Source organism: Canis lupus, chromosome 18, assembly GCF_003254725.2.
Source record: "Canis lupus dingo isolate Sandy chromosome 18, ASM325472v2, whole genome shotgun sequence".
NCBI classification, from domain to species: Eukaryota; Metazoa; Chordata; class Mammalia; order Carnivora; family Canidae; genus Canis; species Canis lupus.
In genome coordinates, this window is record NC_064260.1 from 15565341 (window position 1) to 15589285 (window position 23945).

At 43.0% G+C, this 23945-nt stretch overlaps 1 protein-coding gene across 3 annotated transcripts in view; it reads right to left on the reverse strand.

Annotated features, from left to right (window-relative positions):
- Positions 1-23945, reverse strand: part of LHFPL3 (LHFPL tetraspan subfamily member 3) — a 563045-nt gene that overhangs the window by 143665 nt on the left and 395435 nt on the right. The window lies entirely within an intron of this gene.

The following is a 23945-nucleotide window of genomic DNA, read 5'->3' on the forward strand; positions in this document are numbered from 1 at the left end:
AAGCCCAGAGCTTAAGATAAGGTACTTCCTAGAGGAAATGAGATAACTGCAGAACTGCTAACAAAAGAGATTGCTCTTGGCATAATCACAGCAGATCTTCACTATGTCATGCAATGCCTGGCACCTCATCCTCCCCTCCCTCTTCTATCTTCAGTTCAGGCCACTTGCCACATATAAGGCTCACCTCCTTTCTTGGATCCAGGGGCAGATTGTAGGAGCCCGGGGTTGACATTAAGTTACCTCATCAGTGTGCCGGTCGGCCTGCATGAGGTCATGAAAAGAGTGTAGACTATGAGTTGTTTGCTTTGCCCTTTATTAATAAGGGATCTTTGGCAAGGTATGGAATCCCTTTGAATCTCGATACTTGTCCAAAATGGGGTATTAATGCCTGCGATACAGATTCATGAGAGTGACATATAACAGTATGAAGCCCTTTGCAGCAGGGTCTGGCACATAGACCAAGCATACTAAAGAACAGCTTCTTTAGGGCTGAGTCTTTTTTATTTATTTATTTATTTATTTATTTATTTATTTATTTATTTATTTATTTATTTATTAATTACATTTTAAATTGGAGTTCAATTTAAATTTTTATTTTTTTTAAAAAGATTTTATTTATTTAGTTGAAAGAGAGAGAGCATGAGCCAGGGGGAGGGGGAGAAGGAGAGGGAGAAGCAGATTCCCTGCTGAGCAGAACGCAAGGTGGGACTCAATCTCAGGACCCATGACTTGAGTCAAAGGCAGACTTAACTGACTGAGCCATCCAGGTGCCCTAGGGCTGAGTCTTTCTATCTGTGGGCTCAACCATATTTCCAAAACTCCACTTTTAGTAAATGAATGCTTGTCTTGTGGACCTTGATTTGAGTCTGTGTCTTAGCTCCCCACCATCTTCTCGATCTCGCTGAGACCTCTATCACCCTCTCCTGTCTTCTCCCTCAACTCTTTGTCTCCTCTTTCATGTTTAGTTCTATGGCTACATATCCATGACTCAGCTGTCTGCTCATGCAGATATCGGATCTTTTTGAGATTCCCCACTGCATACATTACCCTTTTAATGATCCTCACATCCTAGACTGCTACTGCTTGCCTAGCTACTATCACCTGCTATTTGTCACGTTACCCTCCGGATGCCAAGTTCCACTTGCCTTTCTCTGGTCACTTGTAGTTGGGTGCTTATTTTCCCTCCTTGCCACCTGTGTGTCTTAACAAAAGAGACTGTTTTTGGCATAATCACAATCATAGGCTTAGTACAGCAGGTCTTCACTATGTTACGCGACACTGCAGTGAACGATCTACTTTCAGCTCCTGGGTCTTAACCTTGCCATGCCAGGCAGTGTTTCTGTATGTGAAACAGTCCTCCAGGTTCTTGCTACCCCAAGTGTGGTGCACTGGCATCATCTGAAGCTTTTTGGAATCAGAATCTGTGTATTAACAAGATCCCTAGTCGACTCAGAGGCACATGAAAGTTTGAGAAGCACTGAGCTATAGCCAGGAAATGTGGCTAGGTGGTGCCTGACAAAATCTATTAACTTCTTCTTTGTGATGTTCTAGAGATGAAAGGCTGTTTCCTAATACAGCCTGCTGGTGCTGCTACCAAAGGGACTGCAGTCTGGTATTCCAGGTCTCTTCATCCTAGACATGGCCTTCATGTTTGAAGGATGAAGTCCATGCTTGTATGAAGATGCAGTTAAGTGGAAATTCTTGTAGGCTATGGATCTAAGGAAATTCACTTGAGGGCAGTTCCACTTGCTTCTGAATCAAATCCAATGAAGGGATTCTGCATTTATGAACAGCACTCCAGCCTTCCCTAAACCTCCCTTCTTTTCACCAGTTCCTCTGGAACTAGCACCCAAGTACAGAGCAGGGTCCAGGGGTTGAGGGGGAAAGCTTGGAGAACTGGCAGGTATTTTTGGTGATGTGACTGACTGGGTGGCCTTTCCTTCTAATGTTTTTGTTCAAAACATGTCTATGTGAGATGGGGCGTATTATAATTTTTAGTCTTTTTCATTTATTCAGATACACCAAAACCTCACCCTGTTTCTTCTTAAAAGCTCTCAGAGCTGGAAGGATGAACTATTCTAAATTTATAAACATCCCAAAGATTTTGAACGGTTGTATCCATTGGAAGAAAGACAGTCTCTTCAATAAATGGTGCTGGGAATATTGGACATCCACATGCAGAAGAATGAAACTAGACCACTCTCTTTCACCATACACAAAGATAAACTCAAAATGGATGAAAGAAAGATCTAAACGTGAGACAAGATTCCATCAAAATCCTAGAGGAGAACACAGGCAACACCCTTTTTGAACTCGGCCACAGTAACTTCTTGCAAGATACATCCACGAAGGCAAAAGAAACAAAAGCAAAAATGAACTATTGGGACTTCATCAAGATAAGAAGCTTTTGCACAGCAAAGGATACAGTCAACAAAACTAAAAGACAACCTACAGAATGGGAGAAGATATTTGCAAATGACGTATCAGATAAAGAGCTAGTATCCAAGATCTATAAAGACCTTATTAAACTCAACACCAAAGAAACAAACAATCCAATCATGAAATGGGCAAAAGACATGAAGAGAAATCTCACAGAGGAAGACATAGACATGGCCAACATGCACATGAGAAAATGCTCCACATCACGTGCCATCAGGGAAATACAAACAAAACCACAATGAGATCCCACCTCACACCAGTGAGAATGGGGAAAATTAACAAGGCAGGAAGCCACAAATGTTGGAGAGGATGCGGAGAAAAGGGAACCTTCTTACACTGTTGGTGGGAATGTGAACTGGTGCAGCCACTCTGGAAAACTGTGTGGAGGTTCCTCAAAGAGTCAAAAATAGATCTGCCCTATGACCCAGCAATTGCACTGTTGGGGATTTACCCCAAAGATACAGATGCAATGAAACGCCGAGACACCTGCACCCCGATGTTTCTAGCAGCAATGTCCACAATAGCCAAACTGTGGAAGGAGCCTCGGTGTCCATCGAAAGATGAATGGATAAAGAAGATGTGGTCTATGTATACAATGGAATATTCCTCAGCCATTAGAAATGACAAATACCCACCATTTGCTTCAACATGGATGGAACTGGAGGGTATTATGCTGAGTGAAGTAAGTCAATCGGAGAAGGACAAACAGTGTATGTTCTCATTCATTTGGGGAATATAAATAATAGTGAAAGGGAATATAAGGGAAGGGAGAAGAAATGTGTGGGGAATATCAGAAAGGGAGACAGAACATAAAGACTCCTAACTCTGGGAAATGAACTAGGGGTGGTGGAAGGGGAGGAGGGCGGGGGGTGGGGGTGAATGGGTGACGGGCACTGAGGGGGGCACTTGACGGGATGAGCACTGGGTGTTATTCTGTATGTTGGTAAATTGAACACCAATAAAAATAAATTTATTATAAAAAAATTTATAAACAAAAATCAGGAGTGCCGGGGAGGCTCACTTGGTTCAGTGTTGGACTTATGATTTTGGCTCAGGTCATGATCTCAGGGTCATGAGATTGAGCCCTGCATTGGGGGCCATGCTGGGCATGGAGTCTGTTTCAGATCCTCTCTCTTCCTCTCCTTCAGCCCATCCCTACTCCATATCTAAACAAATATAAAAAAAAAAAACACCCAAATCACTCAATCCATATTCAGATAAGGAAACAGGCTTAAAGCATCTGCTATGAAAGGTATAGCCTCTGAGTTAAGTAGCATAGCCATGAGGTTTCTAGTCTAACTGCCCCATACCACCACCCTTTCATTTACATCACCATCTGATGACTAAGGAGAAAGCAGGCCTTGCTGCCCTTTTTCTGTTTGGAACATACAGATGTTACTCAGATTTTGGCTCTATCATCTAATGAAGGCAACTCCTCCATTCTCAGTGACATTTTGGCCTGGTCCTGGCCCATTGGCACACTGGGGACTGCTGCCATATTGTGAAAATGATGGGCCCCATGATACACAGAAGGTGATCTGTTGTTTCTCTTCAGACATGGCAGGGTGTGGAGCTGGGGTACAAGAGAGGGCTTAAAAGTCATTAAAAATAAATGAAAGGAATGGAAAAGATCCTCCCATCCAAGAATGAAAAGGGCCAGAAGTCAATGGCTAAGAAGACTGAAAGTGCTCCTAAGCTACTTCGCATAGCAAGAGGTGGTGGAGCTTGTGGTTAGGTGGAGAGGTAAATAATTTCTTGCTTTTTGAGCACAGTAGTAGTGGTTAGAATATAGTTAAATTGCAGACTCAGATGGGATTTTTCTTTCTTTCTTTTTTTGGGGGAAAGATTTATTATTTATTTGAGAGAGGGGGAGTGGCAAAGAGCCAGAATCTTCAAGCAGACTCCCTGCTGAGTGCAGAGCCCCGCCTGGGGCAATATCCCACAACCCATGAGATCATGACCTGAGCCAAACCAAGAGTCAGCAGCTCAACTGACTAAGCCAGCCAAGTGCCCCCCAGATAGGATATTTTTGAGCTGTGGCAAATACACAGTGACTCTCACTTGCCTTTTAAAAATGCCACTGGGAAAGTACTTGGTGATGTGACTGCATCTTCAGTGAAAGATACTGTATGAGTTTTTCAAAAGGCAATAGTGATGACTTAGAAGTGTCTGTACTTTAGAAGAGACTACCCAATGTTTACACGGTACAAGACATCCACATGTATAATTTCCTCTTCCTTGATTGTAATTACACATTGAGAAGAGGTGCATGCTTCCCTACCTGCAATGAAGAACTTATGTTCAATGGTTAATTATACATGAATAAAAAGGTTCAGAATGAGGCGACCTGGTTCAGTCCAAACTACGTGGTAGTCAGCTTTAGCTAAGAGAACAATGGATACATTTATAAATCAAAGTTTGGTTTCTGGCATCACAGGGAAGCACCACTATTGGCTTAAGACAGACAGGCAAACAGACCCCTTTGATTCAAAGGCATCAAATCCAGTCTCTATGTGAGAGGTTCTCAAAAGGGTCATTGTTGGACCAGCAGCATCAGCATCTCCTAGGAATTCAGGAGGCTCCACCCTGACCTGCTGAATCAAAGACTCTGGGGGGTGAGGGAGCCCAGCAACCAGTGGGCAATAAGAGCTCTAGGTGATTTGGAAGCTCATCAGTTTGAGAATCACCTGCTACTCAGTGATGCCAGAGAGGAAATGTGATAGAATGGAAGTGCCTGGGCTCTGAGCCAAGCCTGAGTTCCTGCCTCCCCTTTGCCAGCACTGGCTGTGTGACCTTGGCAAGTCCTTGGGCTCTCTGAATCTTGACTTTCTCTTCTACGAAAGGAGGACCATGTCCTCTCCTCACAGATCTGTTGTACAGCAAATGAGATGACCCAAGTCCTTGCTTTTATAGTAGCTTAGGAAATAATGGTGCTTCTCCTCTTCCTGCCTGGAGGTGGGTTCCTGCTGGGAAATTTAGCAGGTAGGATTCATCAACATTGGGGAAAATTAAGAGATTTTTCACATGAATATTCCTCAGTGCAAGTCAGATATCTTTTTTTTTTTTTAAAGATTTTATTTATTCATTCACGAGAGACACAGAAAAAAGAGGCAAAGACACAGGCAGAGGGAAGAGAAGCAGGCCCCATGCAAGAAGCCCCATGTGGGACTCGATCCCAGGAATCCAGGATCATGCCCTGAGCTGAAGGCAAACCCTCAACTGCTGAGCCCCCCCAGGTGTCCCAGGTCAGACATCTTGTACTAAGTGGGCTGCCTGCTGCCGAGGCCCGGGCTGTCCTACACGGGAGCCACTGGCCATGTATGGCCACTGAGCCCTTGAAGTGAGGCTCATCTGAATTGAGATGAGGTGCAGGTATAAAATACGCACCAGAGTTTTAAGACTTAGTATGAAAAAGCGAACTATAAAATTTATAATTCCTTATATATCTTTTAATTTTAAAAAATATTTATTTATTTATTTATCTATTTATTAATTTATTTATGATAGAGAGCATGATCTGAGGGGGGATGCAGAAGGAGAGGGAGAAGCAGACTCCTCACTGAGCAGGGAGCATGACTCAGGGTTCCATCCCGAGTCCCTGGGATCATGACCTGAGCCGAAGGCCGAGGCTTAGCCCACTGAGCCACCCAGGTGCCCCTAATTTCTTATGTTGATTACATGTTAAATTGAAAGTTCAGATATAGTCATAAAATTAATTCATCAAACGAATTTCATCTTAAATCAAAACGCGGCCCATGAATGGCAAGACTTGAGCGAATTTCAGGTATACAACGCAGTGTTATTGTCACTGTAAAAAAATGTGGCCACAGGAAGATATAAATATGTGGCTCACATGACATTTCTGTTGTGCAGTGTGGGTCTAGGCACCCCCAGATTCACTGCACTGTCCTCATGTCACACCCGGGGAACAAGGGAGGAGGAGCCTTTGCTAAAAGCTGCTTGTTAGCTTCTTGGCTACAAAACTTCTGATATCTGTGGAATTATTCCTCCTCATCATCTTTGCAGCAGTTTGTAGCTGCAAAGGATTCCATAATCTTTTTATCCATTATTCCTCATGACATAGCCTGTGAAGCAGGTCACTGCTGAATTATGAGACTCTTGATGCTGCTCGTCATCATTCAAAGGCTCTTGGAGCCCCCCTGCAGACACCCCACCCCCCCACCACGGTGGGGAAATGAGAACTCAAAGCAGAGGCTGCAGTAGGGAGCAAAGGCAGAGGTAGGGAGCAAATGCAGATGGGGGCCGGGCTCCCCACCCTGGGCTTTGGTACGCCCACTCTCGGGGTGAGTTCACTGAGCCCTCCTCCTCCCATCTAGCATCACCTCTTGCCCAGTCCCCACCTTGCTTTCTCACAGACAGAACTTGGAGACCTGACTAACCCTTCAGACATTTTTAACAAGTCCATTTTCAGGAAAGGAGGGTTTCTTAAGCATCAGCCCACTCCATCTTCCCTTGCTTAACAAAAGACAGCAAAATGCAATTCCCTCAGATGTCTACTTGTCCTCGGCTCGACTTAAAAATCAGCTCGGGAAATCATCTGTCAATCAAGCATCTTACAGAGAGAAACACTCGTGGAATTACCTGAGTTGAGATGTTTCAAATGACAATTTCGTATTTGTACCTCTTAAATTATTCAAGACGACATAAGCCTGCTCTAATCTTTAAAAAAGATAGGAGGATTAAGGAAACTTGGCACTCTGTGTTTTAAATATTTAGTCTTATTTTAAGACCTAACTCTTACAGGAGACTGAGAGAGCATTCTAATAATAGGAAGAAGCCCCTTGGTGTGAGTTCCTAGGATGGATTATGTGCATCTGTTTCATAGCTTGTTTGGGTGATATTTCCCCTTGAAAAGCAAACAATGACATGTGGACCGGGCCAGGTGGTAGAGACAAATGAATCTATGCCTGGAAGACTGCATGTGTAATATGTGGAATATCTGATCACTCTTTTATTTCACATTTTTCATTTTGGGTGGAGTGCAGAAAGTTCCTAGTTACTTAACTCCAAAAAGGTAGTGACCACTTGCTGATGCCAGGCCCTAAGGGTGCAGAACTGAGCGAGACACAATCCTCATTGCAAGTTAGACTGAAATAGAAATAAATGATAATCCACTCTACATATCCAGTACTATCATTTTGTTGATTTTCATGTATTGGGCTCTTTGCCTTTTTTTTTTTTCTTGCTTGCAGGGCACCATTCCAGGTACCAGCCATTGGGTACATCATATATTTGAAATATAAAAGGCACATTTAAATTGAATTTTGACACAGAGAAAGGGATATTTTACACACAGCAAAACGTTTTCAGCATCTGTCTTTGGTATGAATGCTTCTTTAAAGGTAAAACTATAGCATTCATAATATAATATGATAGACATTTTTGGCCGTTTAAGCAGGTCTACCCCTTCTTTGGGACCAAGGATTTATTTTTCTCTTAAAAGAGACTTGTGGATAATCCTCTATTTCATTAGAAATGGACAGTTTTGTATTTAGATTTTATATACATCAGACTGTAGCTGTTGATAGATATTAGTATGAACATCAACATTAGGCCATGACAGTGAGCCTATCAGATGTTCAGGGCAATATACGGTTCCTTAAAGGTCAGGAACAAACTTTACAGAAACTTGTAATTCAATCTCAGTCCTTCAATGTCTTCACCTTTGTTCTGGATTCAAGAAAGTTTTCCCTTTTTCAAAAACCTCCCCTCACAGCACTATCGATCCAGCTGTCCACTTCTTTAAGGACTGATCGACCCCCTGGCCCATAGTAAGACCTGTGTATCCTTAGTTAGCAACTGACAGTATTAAAATGAATGCTACACTAGTCGCTAGGGCTTCCGCCATAATGTGGATAGGTATTTCCTGGTGTGTGAGAGAGGCCTTCTTGGGCCTGTTTTCCTCCTGTTTCTCCAGCTAGGCTGTGTTTCCTCTCTCTTGTCACTCATAAGTATGCTGCTCTCTGGGTGGATTGCATCAGTGGCTCCAATTCTTCACCCTTCCCTGTTCTTTGCCTTCTCATTTTGTTGTGCCTTCCTCCTGTGTGTGGGGGGGTATAGTTCCCCACCCAGGATGACTTACTTAGACCAATGTTAGCAAATGTGATGCAGCCATGGCTTCAGAAGTCCCTGTGTTACTGAGCTTGGTTTCTCTGTGCCCCTGTTATCACTGCAGGAAGGATAGCCTAGCCTATTAGTTCCAGGAAGAGGATGAGAGACATGTGGAACAGAAACACCCCAGACAAATCTAATCCAGATGCTCCAACCATCAGATAATGCACGGGCATGTCAGGGATAACACACGATGGTCTTAAGCACTGATGGTTTGTACACAACAATAATCAAACGACATGTTCTCTGCTTTCTCATCTCCTCACCCCACACCCCAGGTCCTCCTCTTTTCTATTCCCTGGGCTTTTCCCAACTAACCTTGCTCTGTCCTAGCACCTGGGGGCAAGGAGTGGGACCTGCTGTGGTTCTGGGGAAGTAGCGGAGGGCATAAGGGGAGGAAGCTGGACAAAGGAGAGAAGAGTAAGGCCAACTATGAGATTCTCACGGGAAACTTGGAGAACTTAATCATCACCATCCTGCTCCTGCCTCAATTCTCCCATCACCTTTCTCTCCCCAGCCGATTTCCTACTCTTAATTCTTTCTTGTTAAAAAAGATTTCTTTATTTTATTTAGAGAGAGAATGAGAGTGCAAGTAGGGGGAGGGAGAGAGAGAATCTCAAGCAGACTGTGCTGAACACGGAACCGGGCAGGGGGCTCGATCCCATGGCCCCCGAGATCACAGCCTGAGCAGAAATCAAGAGTCAGAAGCTCAACCAACTGAGCCCCAGCCCTTAATTCTTTATGTCCCCACAACCAGTCCTTGTGATAAGGCTGAAGGTCTAGTATAACTATTGCTAACATTTATTGAACACTCACTGTATATATTAAGCACTGAGTTAAGTGCATTACTTGGATTATATCTTTTAGACCTTGCTATGCTGCTGTAAGATACATAATATGATCTATATTTAATGCATGAAGAAGCCTGAGGGACATCAAGTGATTTGCCCAAGATCCATAGCTAGTGAGTGGTGGAGTGAGGTTGCAACCTTGGCAGTCTGATGACACAGCCCACTCTTTACATCTGCACCACTGCTGCTTCTACCGGGAATTCCCTCGTCCCCATTTCCCACTCATTCTGCTCCCCCATCTGCAGGCAACCAATATATTTAGATCTCTATCTATCTGAAAGTAAGCTCCACGTCCAACATGGGGCTTGAATTCATGACCCTGAGATCAAGAGTCACATGCTCTACCAACTGAGCCAGCCAGGCACCTTTAATGTATACATTTTTATTTGAATACATTTTTGCACAATGTGGATAGTTGCTTGGTATGTGCTAACTTTAACCTACATAAATGATATTTTATTACCTGTTTTATTCTGTTTCCTTTTTTTCATTAAGCATTCTTAAGATCCATCCAGTTGCTATGTGTTCATTTAATCTGCTGTCTCTGACCTGCCACACAATAGTACAGTTTCCATGCACCCCAAATGGTTTACTCACCCCTGAATAAGGAACATCCAGATTTTTTGCAACTTCCCACCACAAGTGATACTTTAGTAAGCATCCTTGTACTCAGTCCCTCCTTAGGACCCTAGTGAGAAATTCCTGGATATAAATCCAGGACCAGAACTGTTAATGCCACAGTGTATGTTTAACAATTGGACTAGATTGCTCTCTAGAACAACTGCTTCAGTCCACACTCCCCCTAATAGTGCACAGAAGCAAATCTGGACCTGTTATCTTGTCTAAATTCTGTGAACCTAAAAGGTCTCAGTTAACAACTCATTGCTGTTTTAATTTACATTTTTCTAATTACCAATGATTTGGGACATTTCTTCATATGCTAGTTCAGTTCTTGAGCTTCCTCTTTTCCAAACTGTCTATTCATTATCTTTGTTCATTTTGTAAGTGATTTTAGTTTTTTTCTTATTAATTTGGAGGAGTTCCTTACTCGGTCTAGATACTTGTTGGCTTGATATATTCCAAACAACTTCTCCCAATCTGTCACCTAGTCTTTGTCCTTGTTGTCCTTCATGTACAGAAATCCTATTTTGATGTAATTCAATTAATTTTTTTTTTTTTTGCTTAAGGTCTGTGCCTTTGAAATTTTGTTCAAAAATCCCACCCACCTCCAGTTCTCAAAGATTAAAAAAAATATTTTTGTCTACTAACTTTATGGGTTTACATTTCTCTTGCTTCCTTTTAAATTGTAATTGTTAGGGATCCCTGGGTGGCGCAGCGGTTTGGCGCCTGCCTTTGGCCCAGGGCGCGATCCTGGAGACCCGGGATCGAATCCCACGTCGGGCTCCCGGTGCATGGAGCCTGCTTCTCCCTCTGCCTGTGTCTCTGCCTCTCTCTCTCTCTCTGTGACTATCGTAAATAAATAAAAATTTAAAAAAAAAAAAAAAAAAAAAAAATAAATTGTAATTGTTAAGTAAAAAAACCAAAAATAAATAAAATGCAATTGTTAAAATAACCTTAGTCCTATACATTATGAATGAAATAAGCTCTAAAGGGCAGGTCCAAGAATTTGATTGTTGTGTACCTCAATTCTTTCTATGAAAAAATATGTGATCTAAAATCCAAAACACCAATCTAGAAATAAACTTTTGGAATAGAGCCTATTTCCCCATGGAAGATAGCCAAGATATTTATGAAAAGGAACTCTAAAGCAAGGATACTGGTCTGGCTATGGTCATTGGCCTCTGTATCCTTACATTTTAATTTTAGTGTTAATAGGTTACAAGTGGCTTAGAGCAGTGTTGCTTAAGATGTGGTCCTCGAATCAACTGTATCACATGTATTTAAATGTGCTTATTAGGGCGCCTGGGTAGTTCAGTTGGTTATGCATCTGCCTTTGGCTCAGGTCATGATCTCGGGGTCCTGGGGTCGAGCCCTGCTCATCAGGGAGCCTGCTTCTCTCTCTCCCTCTGTCCCCCTCCCAACTCGTGTGCACATGTGGTCTGTCAATTAAATAAAATCTTTAAAAAAAAACAACAAAAGTGCTTATTAAAATAAAGATTCCAATTATCAAAACCCAGAAAATGTACAGCACAAAGAGTGAACCCTACTGCAAACTATGGACCTCGGTGTTAATGTTGGTTCACTGATTTTAACAAATGCACCACACTGATGTGGGATGTTGATGGTGGGGGAGGCTGTGTGTATGGGAGAAGGGCTATGTGAGAACTCTCTGTGCTTTCCCTCAATTTTGCAGTAAATCTAAAACTATTTTTTAAAAATAAAGTTAATTAATAAAAGATTCCAGATGTCAGAATTTCATTTTACTTTAAATAAGCATCCCAGGTAAATTTTGTGCTCCTAGAAGTTTGATGGTTACTGTATGAGAATTATTATCATTTGAATAATAATCACGGCAAGGCTTGCTATAGGTGTTACCTAGTGGGTGTGAGGGAGCTGATGAGCCAAGGGATCACTTCAGAGGGCAGCAGGAGACACAGCTGGAGAGACATGGATTTTATTTTATTTTTTAAAAAATATTTTATTTATTTATTCATGAGAAACACAGAGAGAGGCAGAGACACAGGCAGAGGGAGAAGCAGGCTCCACGCAGGGAGCCCGATGTGGGACTCGATCCCGGGTCTCCAGGATCACGCCCTGAGCCACAGGCAGATGCTTTAACTGCTGAACCACCCGGGCGTCCCGAGAAATGGATTTTAGTATGATGGGGGAAGAGTCTCACAATTTGTTTTAACTTCAAATAAAAATTTCGTTACTTGGGATGCCTGGGTGGCTCAGCAGTTTAGGGCCTGCCTTAGGCCCAAGGTGTGATGCTGGAGACCTGGGATCAAGTCCCACGTCGGGCTCCCTGCATGGAGCCTGCTTCTCCCTCTGCCTAGGTCTCTGCCTCTCTCTCTCTCTCATGAATAAATAAACAAATAAAATCTCAAAAAAATTATTTCTTACATTTGTTTGATATGTGGTTTTTATTAGCCATGTTTATAGTGGGTGAAATAAAGATGGGTTCTGATCCAAACACAGGGACCTGCCAGCCTCGGGGCACTACATTTTTATCACCTGTGAAAGAACTGAAGTGATCATATCCTCTTACATTCAGGAGATGTAGGAGAATATGGGTGGACCCCGTTTCTCCATCACTTCTGAAAAATACCACTCAGAGGCATTTTAAATGTAACAGGTTGGTTTGTCCTTCATATGTCCAGTAATACAGCGACAATAACTCTTAGGCAGGTTAAAAATAGGTAACATTGTAAGGAGCAAGTCACATTTCCATCAGGGGATCACAGGTTCTCCTTGGTAACTGTCACTGCATTTCCAAAGCCAGCTATGGAGTGTGAGCAATCTGGACAGTGAATGTACATGGATAAGCTCCCCCCAACTCATCCCAAGATATAGGCTCAGGTGGGAAGGTTACACACAAAACCAACCCAACCCACCAACAAATTAACCCTCATCAGTCTTATTAAAAATATTCATAAAGCTTCTGGAGGAAAAATATTATATTTAAGCATGTGGAGAAAGCAATCTCTTGACCTTAATAAGGCCCTCATTATGACAACACACAGACGTAGGAACAAAAGGTAGGGGAAGGTGGTTAGGGCATGTGCTCTGCATCACATGAACATGGCATATGATAAGCACTATATATGTGTCAAATAAAATCAAAGCTCTAAAAAGAACAATAGTTGATACCTGCCAGAGACTGTGACAGTTTACAAGCATGGTCTTATTTCTACATGCCAGTTTCTATGAATGTCCTTACAGTGGGGACACTGAGCCTTAGAGAAGTTTGCCCATGTTCACATTGCTAGCAGGTGGGACAAACCAATTTCCCAGCGCTGGCAGAGAGGTCCTTCTCCAGAAAAGGCTGCAATGGAGCCATATCAGCAATGATTATTTAGCCTATTACAGAGTGAAACTGGACTACTGTCATGGGTTACTAATGATGCGATGCCCTTTATTTTCCCTTTCTGGGCCTTGCTTCTTTATCTGTAAAAGGACGGTGTTGGGTGAACCCACTGGTCCTCAACCAAAGCTGTACATTAGAACTTTCTGGGGTGTTTTCATACTTGGGTCCACCTCATGCTAAATGAATTAGAACCTCTGGGATGGGACCAGAGAATACTTTTCAAATCTCTCTTGATGGTTTCTGGCTCTAAATGTCCTCCCTCTGTGATTGTATTTCTTTAAGATTATTTATTTATTTGACAGAGAGAGTGGGAGAGCATAAGCAGAGGGAGCAGCAGAGGGAGAGCGAGAAGGAGGCTCCCTGCTAAGCAATGCATGGCTTGATCCCAAGACCCAGAGATCACGACCTGAGCTGAAGACAGACACTTAACTGCTGAGCCTCCTAGGTGCCCCTGATTGTATTTCAGTGTTCCTTTAGCTTGATCTCCACTAGAGATACCAATAGGTCATTATCACCCCACATCTGACGAGTTATTAAGTCTACCACCAAGCTGACTAAAAAACAAAAACAGAAAACCTGGCTGCTTCCAGTTACGGAATGAATGTCATGGGAATAGAAGATACAGCATAGGGAATAGAGTCAAGGTAACGCAATAATAGCAAGTAGGATGGGATGGGGCCTAGGCCCGCTGTAGTGAGCCCAGCATGGAGTACAGACTTATCAAGTCACTATGCTGTACACCTGAAATTGTGTGTCACTGTGCATCAACTATACTCAAAAAAAAAAAAAAAAAAAAAAAAACCCACAAGAATATAGGAGACAGAAACAGAAAGAAAAAAAAAAAAAAACCCAGCTGCTCATGCTTTTAGAAAATTTTCCCAAAAGACAGACTTTGAGACCGCTTCATTGATTCATACGCGATCTTTGCACCCCACGCCCCTTACAAGGTCAGGAAAAGCTTTTTTCCTTTTTTTGTGTGTATGGGTGAGCGAGATCTAAAGCTCCCAGAGGCCAAACAATTGCACCTCTATCTGAGCAGCCGGAGAAACCTTGGATCTTTTTGCAGGGGGCACCGGCACGGCCAGGCCAGCCTGGGGAGGGGCAGGGAGAGCAGCCGCAGAGCTTGCTCGCGGGCCTTCTGGGCTCGCCTCCTTCTCTGGCAGCGGGGGGTTGTCTCGGGTTTTCTGGGGAGGATCTGGCCCTTTAGGGGGCTCCAGGTAGGGGCGCTGCGTTCTCACCTGCCGCGTGCTGGGCTCCGGTGGCTCTGCCGGGCCCAGGTCACGGGTGACACGGACACCGCCGCTGCTTCTCCCCGGTTGACCCCCGCCCTCCGGATCGCCGGCAGCACCCTCACCCCTCCGACGGCTGGGGCCCCTGCACCCCGGGATGCACCCCTCACCTCCTGATTGTTCCAGGCCCGGCCTCAAAGGGGACCTGGTCAAGCTAGGTTAGGGAGGGGATATGTCTCAGGCCAGACTGATTCTCCATCCTGTGAAATGTGAGGCCCAGACTCGTGGTCAGTAAAGCCGGAGGAGACATTGGAAGCTGCACAAATAGAGCCCTTGCCAGGTACCAGCTGGCTGACCACGGTTCAGGGGGGATCGTGCTGGCCCTTAGGGGTGACTGTTCCCCAAAGTCACTTTGGAGGGCTAGATTCTAAATAGGCTGCTCTAAAATTAATATTTTAGCAAGAAGGGAAAACTTCCCATCTTTCCTATCTTTCTTGTCCCTGCTTCACATCAGTCCTATTTTTTTTTTTTTTTAGATTTTATTTATTAATTCATGAGAGACACACAGAGAGAGGCAGACACAGGCAGAAGGAGAAGCAGGCTCCCTGTGAAGAGCCCAACAGGAGACTCGATCCCAGGACCCCAGGATCATGACCTGAGCCAAAAGGCAGATGCTCAACCGCTGAGCCACCCAGGCGTCCCTATTTTTTTGTTTCTTCATAATTGTGTCTTCCTGTGTTTATTTAATACTAATAGACTGTGGATGTATTTCCAGAGCTGACTTTTAAAAGCCGTTCAGGGGATGGAACTTGTAGGTCAGATTGTCCTTGGGAAACCATTTCTGCTTATCACAGGCATCATCTTTCCCTGGTGCAGGAGTAAGTCCACTGTTGGGGAGGGACATTTACCAACACAGTGAAGCCACGGATATCAGAATAGGATTGGGCTGGAGAGATATAACCTCATACCTAACACTAAGTGTCTTCCCCCAGGAGACTTAAGGCAAAGCCTCTCACACTCATTTTTGAACGTCCAGTGTCTATCACTAGGCTGGACATGCATGAGGCGGGCAAGAAAGGTCTGGTGAGTTGAATGTCATACTTTTGGCCATTGCTTGGCACACAGTAACTGCACCATTTTTGTGGCTGTTGAAACAAGGCTGAAAGAGGTGTTATGACTGGCCTAAAGTGGCAGAGTTACAGTATATTTAGTATTCTAATGTACTACTTTAGGATTCTTTTTTTTTTTAAGATTTTATTTATTTATTCATGAGAAGAACAGAGAGAGGCAGAGACACAGGCAGAGAGAGAAGCAGGCTCCATGCAGGGAGCCCGATACAGGACTTGATCCCAGGACCCCGGGATCATGCCCTGAGCCAAAGGCAGATGCTCAACTGCTGAGCCACCCAGGTGCCCCCACTAGAATCTTTTTAAATATGCATCTGTGTGTAATGTGTAGGCAAATTTATTTTCTTTGCAATTCATGAAGGGACAAACTGCTTCATGTATACAAGTGGGGACATTCATTAAATATGTACACATTTTTTTTCATCAAATTGAGTCAATAAAAACAGTAAATACTCAAATTTAAGCATTTACTAGGTCCCGGGATTTGTGACACCAGAGATAACAGAAAGAGAAGATATGGCCCTTGTTGTTAAGACAGAGTAAAAAATGAAATGTGTAGGGTTTGGAAAGTCGTATTTTAAAAATTTTACTTATTTGAGAGAGAGAGCATGCATAAACAAAGAGGGGGAGGAAGAGGGACAAGTAGACTTTGCGCTGAGTGCTGAGCCCACTTTGGGGCCTGATCTCAGGACCCCCGAGATCACGACCTGAGCCAAAGCCGAGAGTCTGTCGCTTAACCAACTGAGCCACCCGGGGGCCTCTGGGGAGTCATATTTTATGAAGCATTATAGAGGCAATACTTACTTAGGCAGGTTTCTTAACATTTATTTATCTCAGCAGAATTTTGCTTGGCACTGGGTTCTTACCCACCCCACCAGATGTTAAGAACAACTATGTTTCTTCTTTGTGAGGGCCAAGTAACAGGTTACATCTTCACTGTGTTCTTTGAACTTAGAATAGAATCACTGAATAGGTAGCAAGAGTGTAAATGTCTGCTCTGCCAACAAAATTTTACATATCTTAAAATAAATAAAATCTGAGGGGGAAGCTGAGGCCAAGGATATTCAACAAGAATTAAGCCCAGAATACTAACATTTCCTTTGGTACCTGTTTGTCTCTGATAGGGCATATGGAAAGAACCAGAGGCTTCAGAATGCACAGAAGTAAAGAGGTTCATGGTTGGGAAACTGTATGAACAGGAAAAGAAACTACTTTTGGTATATTTATGCTGGAGAAAAAATTTCCAGAGGTATATCTGTGGTTCGCAAGCATAGATAAATGGGCTTTAAACAACAGATGTGCCCTGAAATAAAAGCGGTTTACTTTAATGAGCAAGTCTGTATTACATGTTAAAATAAAAATAGCAAATGTAGAAAGAGATAACTGATCACTAATTGACTCCAAATATTGAGGCACCTATTGAAGCTATCCAGAGTGTTAGAGATCTGAAATTAGACCCAGTCTTAATAAAAAAAGATTTGGCCACAGAGCTATAATTTAGAAAAAAAAAATCCTTAAGCCTGGGCTGTGTCTCTGAAGGTCATGATTCTCCCTGTTTTCAACACTCACAATGTTACTGTTAAAAGGGAGAAGGCAAGAGATGGGAGGGCAAGGCTGGTTTTAACCTAATTACAAGGCTTCATTTAAGGTTATGCTGGAATGTTGACTGAAAATTTATTAGTAGGGTTAAATCTCAGACATCCTGACTCTGTTATATAAGGTTTCTTTATTTTTTATATACTCTCTCTCCTCCTTCCTTTCTTCAAGCTGATGTAACATTTGCCCAGTGATCCTTTCTCTGGCACTGAAAAGATCATTAAAACGTGAAAATAATTTTGTCTTTTGGAGTGGAATGGATAAGGATGGAGCATTCAAAGTCAGCACTACTTTTGCCCTCTGATTCATAAACCACTTCTGCCTGCAAGTCCACTAATTGGGGAAGGCTGAGAGGAATACACTGATTTTGAGGGTATCATCTGAGGTTGGGTACTGGTCAAAGAGAGAGCTCCCTCCTTGAGCACACCATGGTACATTTATGACCTCAGTGTGTATTTGTCGAATGGACTGGAGTTAATCTTGCAACTCAGATGTTCTCCAAATTACCACTAGGCATGGAGGGTAAACTGAAGGAGACCATCACTGACAACACATTCATGAGTGACTCCTGTAGAATTCTCTTCCTTCCACCACACTTCTGGATGTCCTGTCTCTTTTCTCTTTCTTCCCTGGTGCCTTGGGTAGATAGAGAACAGCAGTGATGACACAGACATCTCCAGATGCCCAAGACATGGGGAACTATGCCATTTGGCCAATGTGCAACTTTAGCCATTACAGACATGATAACTATGTCTAAGTAAGTCAATAGCTTAAAGTATAAGAGGGAATAGCAATGGATGGACATTATAAGAAGGTGTATTTCAGCTCAACCAAGACCAAAAGTTTCTAAGGTTAAGATCTGTGCATCAATGGAATGACCTCATACAAGAGAGATCGGAATAGATGCATTCTTTCATTCAATAATTCACTCATGCAGTGCATAGTTATTGAAGCCCACATATGCCAGATGTTATTCTAGGCACCAGGGACATAGTGAACAAGAGACAAAAATCTCCACTCTTGGGAGGTAAACTATTCAGTGGGTTAGATGGAATACATACGTATATGAAATTTTTGAGAGGCTGGCCAGGGAACATCTCATTGAGAAGGTGCTATTTGGGTAAAACCTGAAGGAGATAAAGGAGCAAGCTACATGGTTTCAAAGGAGAACATCTCGGGCGGACAGGACAGCAAACACAAAGGCCCAGAGGGGACAACCTGGTGTGTTTGAGAAACAGTAAGAAAGTTGGTGTGTCCGGAGCAGAGGAAATGAAGGGGAACCAAACAGAGAGGTGGTCAGAGTGGCAAGGTGGAGGCAGGTGTGCATGGTCTTGTAGACTGTATGCACTGAAGGACTCTGGCTTTCACCCAGAGTAAGATCACCAGAGGGTGCAGAGCCGCACAGTGCGGCTTACCTGTCAACTGCACCACGTGGCTACTCTGTCATGATCCGACTGAAAGGACAGGCGGTGGGACCTGGGAAACCACGTGGGAAGGTCTTCCAAGGATCCCTGAGCCGGGACAGCAGCTGCGAGGGGCGGGGGTGGGGAGGGGTGAGAAGTCGGAGGATTCTCACTCTATTTTGAAGGTAGAGCAGCCATGACTTTGGGATGGGTTACATGCAAGTTATGGGGGAAAGAGAGGAGTCCAGAATGATTGAAGTTTTGACCTGCGCAGCTGTTAGGATAAAGCAGCCATTAACCAAGATGGGGAAGAATGGGCGACATGGGGCTTCGTGGAAGAAGAGAGAACAGCAGGAGCTCAGTTTTGGAAATGTTCAGTTTGAGATGTTAGGTAGAGATCCAGAAAGCGAATCAGTGGGCAGTTGGGTAGGGGAGACCAGATTTCACTGGAGGGGTGCAGGTGGATTAAACCTGCGGGTCATTGGCGTGATGTCTCCTAAAGCCTTGGTGCCAATGAGATAACCTAGGGAGTGAACACAGGGAGCAAGAGTGGAGACGTGGGGAGGGAGCCCGTAGGAGACTCTGCGGCAAGGGGATCTGGGCCAGGGCAGCTGCTGGAAGTCAATGAAGAAGTCTCAAGATGCTGTGGATTCTGAAAAGGTAATATAAGAATTATGACCACGAGGTCCGACACTAACCCCACTGGGAAATAGGGGCCTCACCATGGCCTTCTTAAAGCTTTGATGCAAGCATTTGATACTATTTGCCAGGTCTTCCTGCTCTTCCTCACTTGGTCTTCATAAAGTTACGTAGTCAAGTAAGAGGATCAGCTTTAAAGGCTGTTTCTCAGTTTTGCGACTAAACAACATGCTACAGAACCATCAATGGGTCACCGAAGACACCAAAAGGGAAATGAAAAAAATACCTCGAGACAAATGAAAGTGGAAATGCCATATACCAACACTTACAGGAATAGTCTGTATAGTAGAATTTTTATTAAAGGATGTTATCTAAAAGCTACCAAATGAAAATGAGACTAAGCTCTTTTCTTGTACAGGGCTAATTGGTCAAGTTGAAAGCAACAGAATCAGCATATTTTAAGAAATGATTCCATCATCTTGTTTGGTAGGAAAAGTTGAAAGTTTGAGTAAAATGACATGTTTGAGCCCTGGATTCATTCCTTCCCAGCTGCGGAAGTTTAGACAAAATATTTAACTTTTCTGAGCCTCAGTTTCTGATGTGTAAAACTAGGAAGATGATAGCTATCTCACAGGATTATTGCCAAGATCAAATAAGATGTCATACAAAAAATGATTAGTAATGAGTAAAGCTTTCAAAGATATTATTGATTATATTATTGATTATATTAGTAATGAGTAAAACTTACAAAGATATTATTGATTATGTTTCCACGGACATACTTTCACTGGACTCTCCCAACCCTATGGGGAAGGCAGACCTGGGTATTATTCTCATTTTACAGAAGGGAAATCTGAGGTTCTGGGTAGAAGGACTTGCTCAAAGTCATAATGACCCTGTGTGCTGGAGGTGAGACCAGAAACAAAGTGTTGAAACTCTGATCTGGGGCTCTGTCTACCGTCAAGCTGTCCACACAGGCACCGCATAACATGGGGGTTAGTGGGGCTAGGAGGTGCCTCTGCTGAGGGCCAGACTTTCTCAATCTGACTCTCTCCACTTGGGGGTGTGAATGAAGGGGGTGTGACACACCCTGGGTGACCTAGAGCTCCTCCTCCTTGACCTTCATCTTTCCTATCTCTTAGTTACTAAGAGTTACTCTTAACTTGTCGCTAACAAGTTCCTAAGAGCCATCAGTGTAGTCACTGCTCTGAGGGCAGGAACTCTTACTGCCTTTGGAGCATCGTTAATGAACACCTGTGAAGATGTCTCCAGAATTAGAATATCTTAGAGTTGGAAGAAACCTCAGGTGCCATTTAGACAAGTTTGCATTTTCTAGAGGAGGAAGCTTAATTCTGGAACTACTGAAATCTGGGGGCAGGGCTCTCAGGTAATGTCAGACAACACTAGCTCCAGGTAGCACACGTTCCTTCCACTACCCCTTGCTGCCACTCACAGTGTGGCTGTGGTGTGGCATGCCGTGGCACCTTAAATCAAAATTCCAAAGGGGTTCTCAATTAGTTTTTTGAGTAAAATGAATTTAACTCCACCTATTAGAGCATTAAAAAGAGCTTAAGCCACTTAATAAATGGTAGCTAGAGTCACCTCTTAATGGATAATCATGTTTTCTCATTTGCAGTTTAAGTGCTAGAAGACAGAGTGACTTTAAAACTGCTCATGAGAGGACCCAATTATCTGATAAGTAATTCCAAAGACCATATACACAAATGCAGAAACATACTTTTTTATGAACGCCGTCTGACAAGGAAAGAGATTTTTGTGGTGCAGGAGTTCTGGAAAATGTAATTATTTATCCTTTCACAATTAATGAAAGAAACGGAAAATGAAGCTTTCATTTCAAATCCTTTTTATCTGGATGAAACTTTAATTTTACATAATTAAATTGACTTCACAGTTCAGTGTGTTAAAATATGCAATTAAGCAGCGTATCAAGGTGAAATGCCTACTGTTGTTGGCTCATTGAGAAATTATACTGCTGAGCTCCCAAACAAGAATGAACACCTGCCTACCTGCTCTTATCCACAGAGCCAGGGATGGCACACATCCTGCAGGGCTGGCTTCCCAAAATCATAGTCGAATTTTCTTACATGTGCCAACTCCTGTATAAGTTGGATATTTAAATATTTTTCGCTTTTTTTTGTCAGTGCCTTTTTTTTTTTTTTTTTTTTTGCATAAGAACATATTGTGGGACTTTGATGATGCAACATAGATGATTAACTTTATCTCTCGCAGAAGTTCCTTCTAGGGCAACTGTTGCATCTGCAAAGTTGCTGCCTTCTATTGGTTGATACTCTGTTGAAACTCCCTTATTCCAATTTTGCCATTTTACAATTTGTGACAAATTTCAGCTGAGACTTCTCTCAATTATTGTTGCACTCCTGGAAAAGGCTTCAGAAATGTTGCAGGCAGTGTTGAAGGGAGATGCTGTAATGGGACTGGGGAAGGTTCCCTGGAAAGTTATCTTAACAGGCGATGGTCTGTTCAGGTAGAAACAGAGCTAATCTGTGTGCCTTCCCCTTGTTTTCCCTTCGAACAGTACCTTTTTGATGGTTAATTTATGGCTCAGTAGCATCCTCTATTCCCTTAAGGAATCTATGAGTGGAGTACAGTTCAACAATTAGAATGGAGTTCCCAAATCATCTTAAGATTTGTGTGGAATCAGAAAAGACCCCGAATAGCCAAGGGAATATTAAAAAAGAAAACCAGAGCCGGGGGCATCACAATGCCAGATTTCAGGTTGTACTACAAAGCTGTGGTCATCAAGACAGTGTGGTACTGGCACAAACACAGACACATAGATCAATGGAACAGAATAGAGAATCCAGAAATGGGCCCTCAAATTTATGGTCAACTAATACCCAACAAAGCAGGAAAGACTATCCACTAGAAAAAAGACAGTCTCTTCAATAAATGGTGCTGGGAAAATTGGACAGCCACGTGCAGAAGAATGAAACTGGACCATTCTCTTACACCAGACACAAAGATAAACTCAAAATGGATGAAAGATCTAAATGTGAGACAAGATTCCATCAAAATCCTAGAGGAGAACACAGGCAACACCCTTTTTGAACTCGGCCACAGCAACTTCTTGCAAGATACATCCATGAAGGCAAGAGAAACAAAAGCAAAAATGAACCATTGGGACTTCATCAAGATAAAAAGCTTCTGCACAGCAAAAGAAACAGTCAACAAAACTAAAAGACAACCTACAGAATGGGAGCAGATATTTGCAAATGACGTATCAGATAAAGGGCTAGTTTCCAAGATCTATAAAGACCTTATTAAACTCAACAGCAAAGAAATAAACAATCCAATCATGAAATGGGCAAAAGACATGAACAGAAATCTCACAGAGGAAGACGTAGACATGGCCAACAAGCACATGAGAAAATGCTCTGCATCACTTGCCATCAGGGAAATACAAACAAAACCACTATGAGATCCCACCTCACACCAGTGAGAATGGGGAAAATTAACAAGGCAGGAAACCACAAATATTGGAGAGGATGTGGAGAAAGGGGAACCCTCCTGCACTGTTGGTGGGAATGTGAACTGGTGCAGCCACTCTGGAAAACTGTGTGGAGGTTCCTCAAAGAGTTAAAAATAGACCTGCCCTATGACCCAGCAATTGCACTGTTGGGGATTTACCCCAAAGATACAGATGCAATGAAACGCCGGGACACCTGCACCCCGATGTTTCTAGCAGCAATGGCCACAATAGCCAAACTGTGGAAGGAGCCTCAGTGTCCATCAAAAGATGAATGGATAAAGAAGATGTGGTTTATGTATACAATGGAATATTACTCAGCCATTAGAAACGACAAATACCCACCATTAGCTTCGACATGGATGGAACTGGAGGGTATTATGCTGAGTGAAGTAAGTCAATCGGAAAAGGACAAACATTATATGGTCTCATTCATTTGGGCAATATAAAAATTAGTGAAAGGGAATAAAGGGAAAGGAGAGAAAATGAGTGAAAATATCAGTGAGGGTGACAGCACATGAGAGACTCCTAACTCTGGGAAATGAACAAGGGGTAGTGGAAAGGGAGGTGGGTGGGGGGTTGGGGTGACTGGGTGATGGGCATTGAGGGGGGTACTTGGCGGGATGAGCACTGGGTGTTATGCTAAATGTTGGCAAATTGAACTACAATAATAATAATAAAAAAGAATGGAGTTCCCTTCCCTTTTCTGATCTATTCTAGAGTTTATGTAGCCATGATTCTTGTTTTATCCATTGGAGAAGTTGTTACGAAACGACTCATGGATCTCAGCAGTATCCTTACTGTAGTGGACACAGGGCAAGCCTGAACCCATTGAGGGGCTTTTCCAGATACACAGAGAAGTGTGTTGCTAGATTAATTACAAAAGCCACAAAAAGAAGATACGATCTTATCATGAAACTACTCAGGACAAACTTCTTTGAATTGGGGACATATGCTCCACTTGCAGGCTTATTATCTCTATAATGCTCCTGCTATTTATTGTAGGATGTAGGTTGTTAGGATGATCAGCAGACCA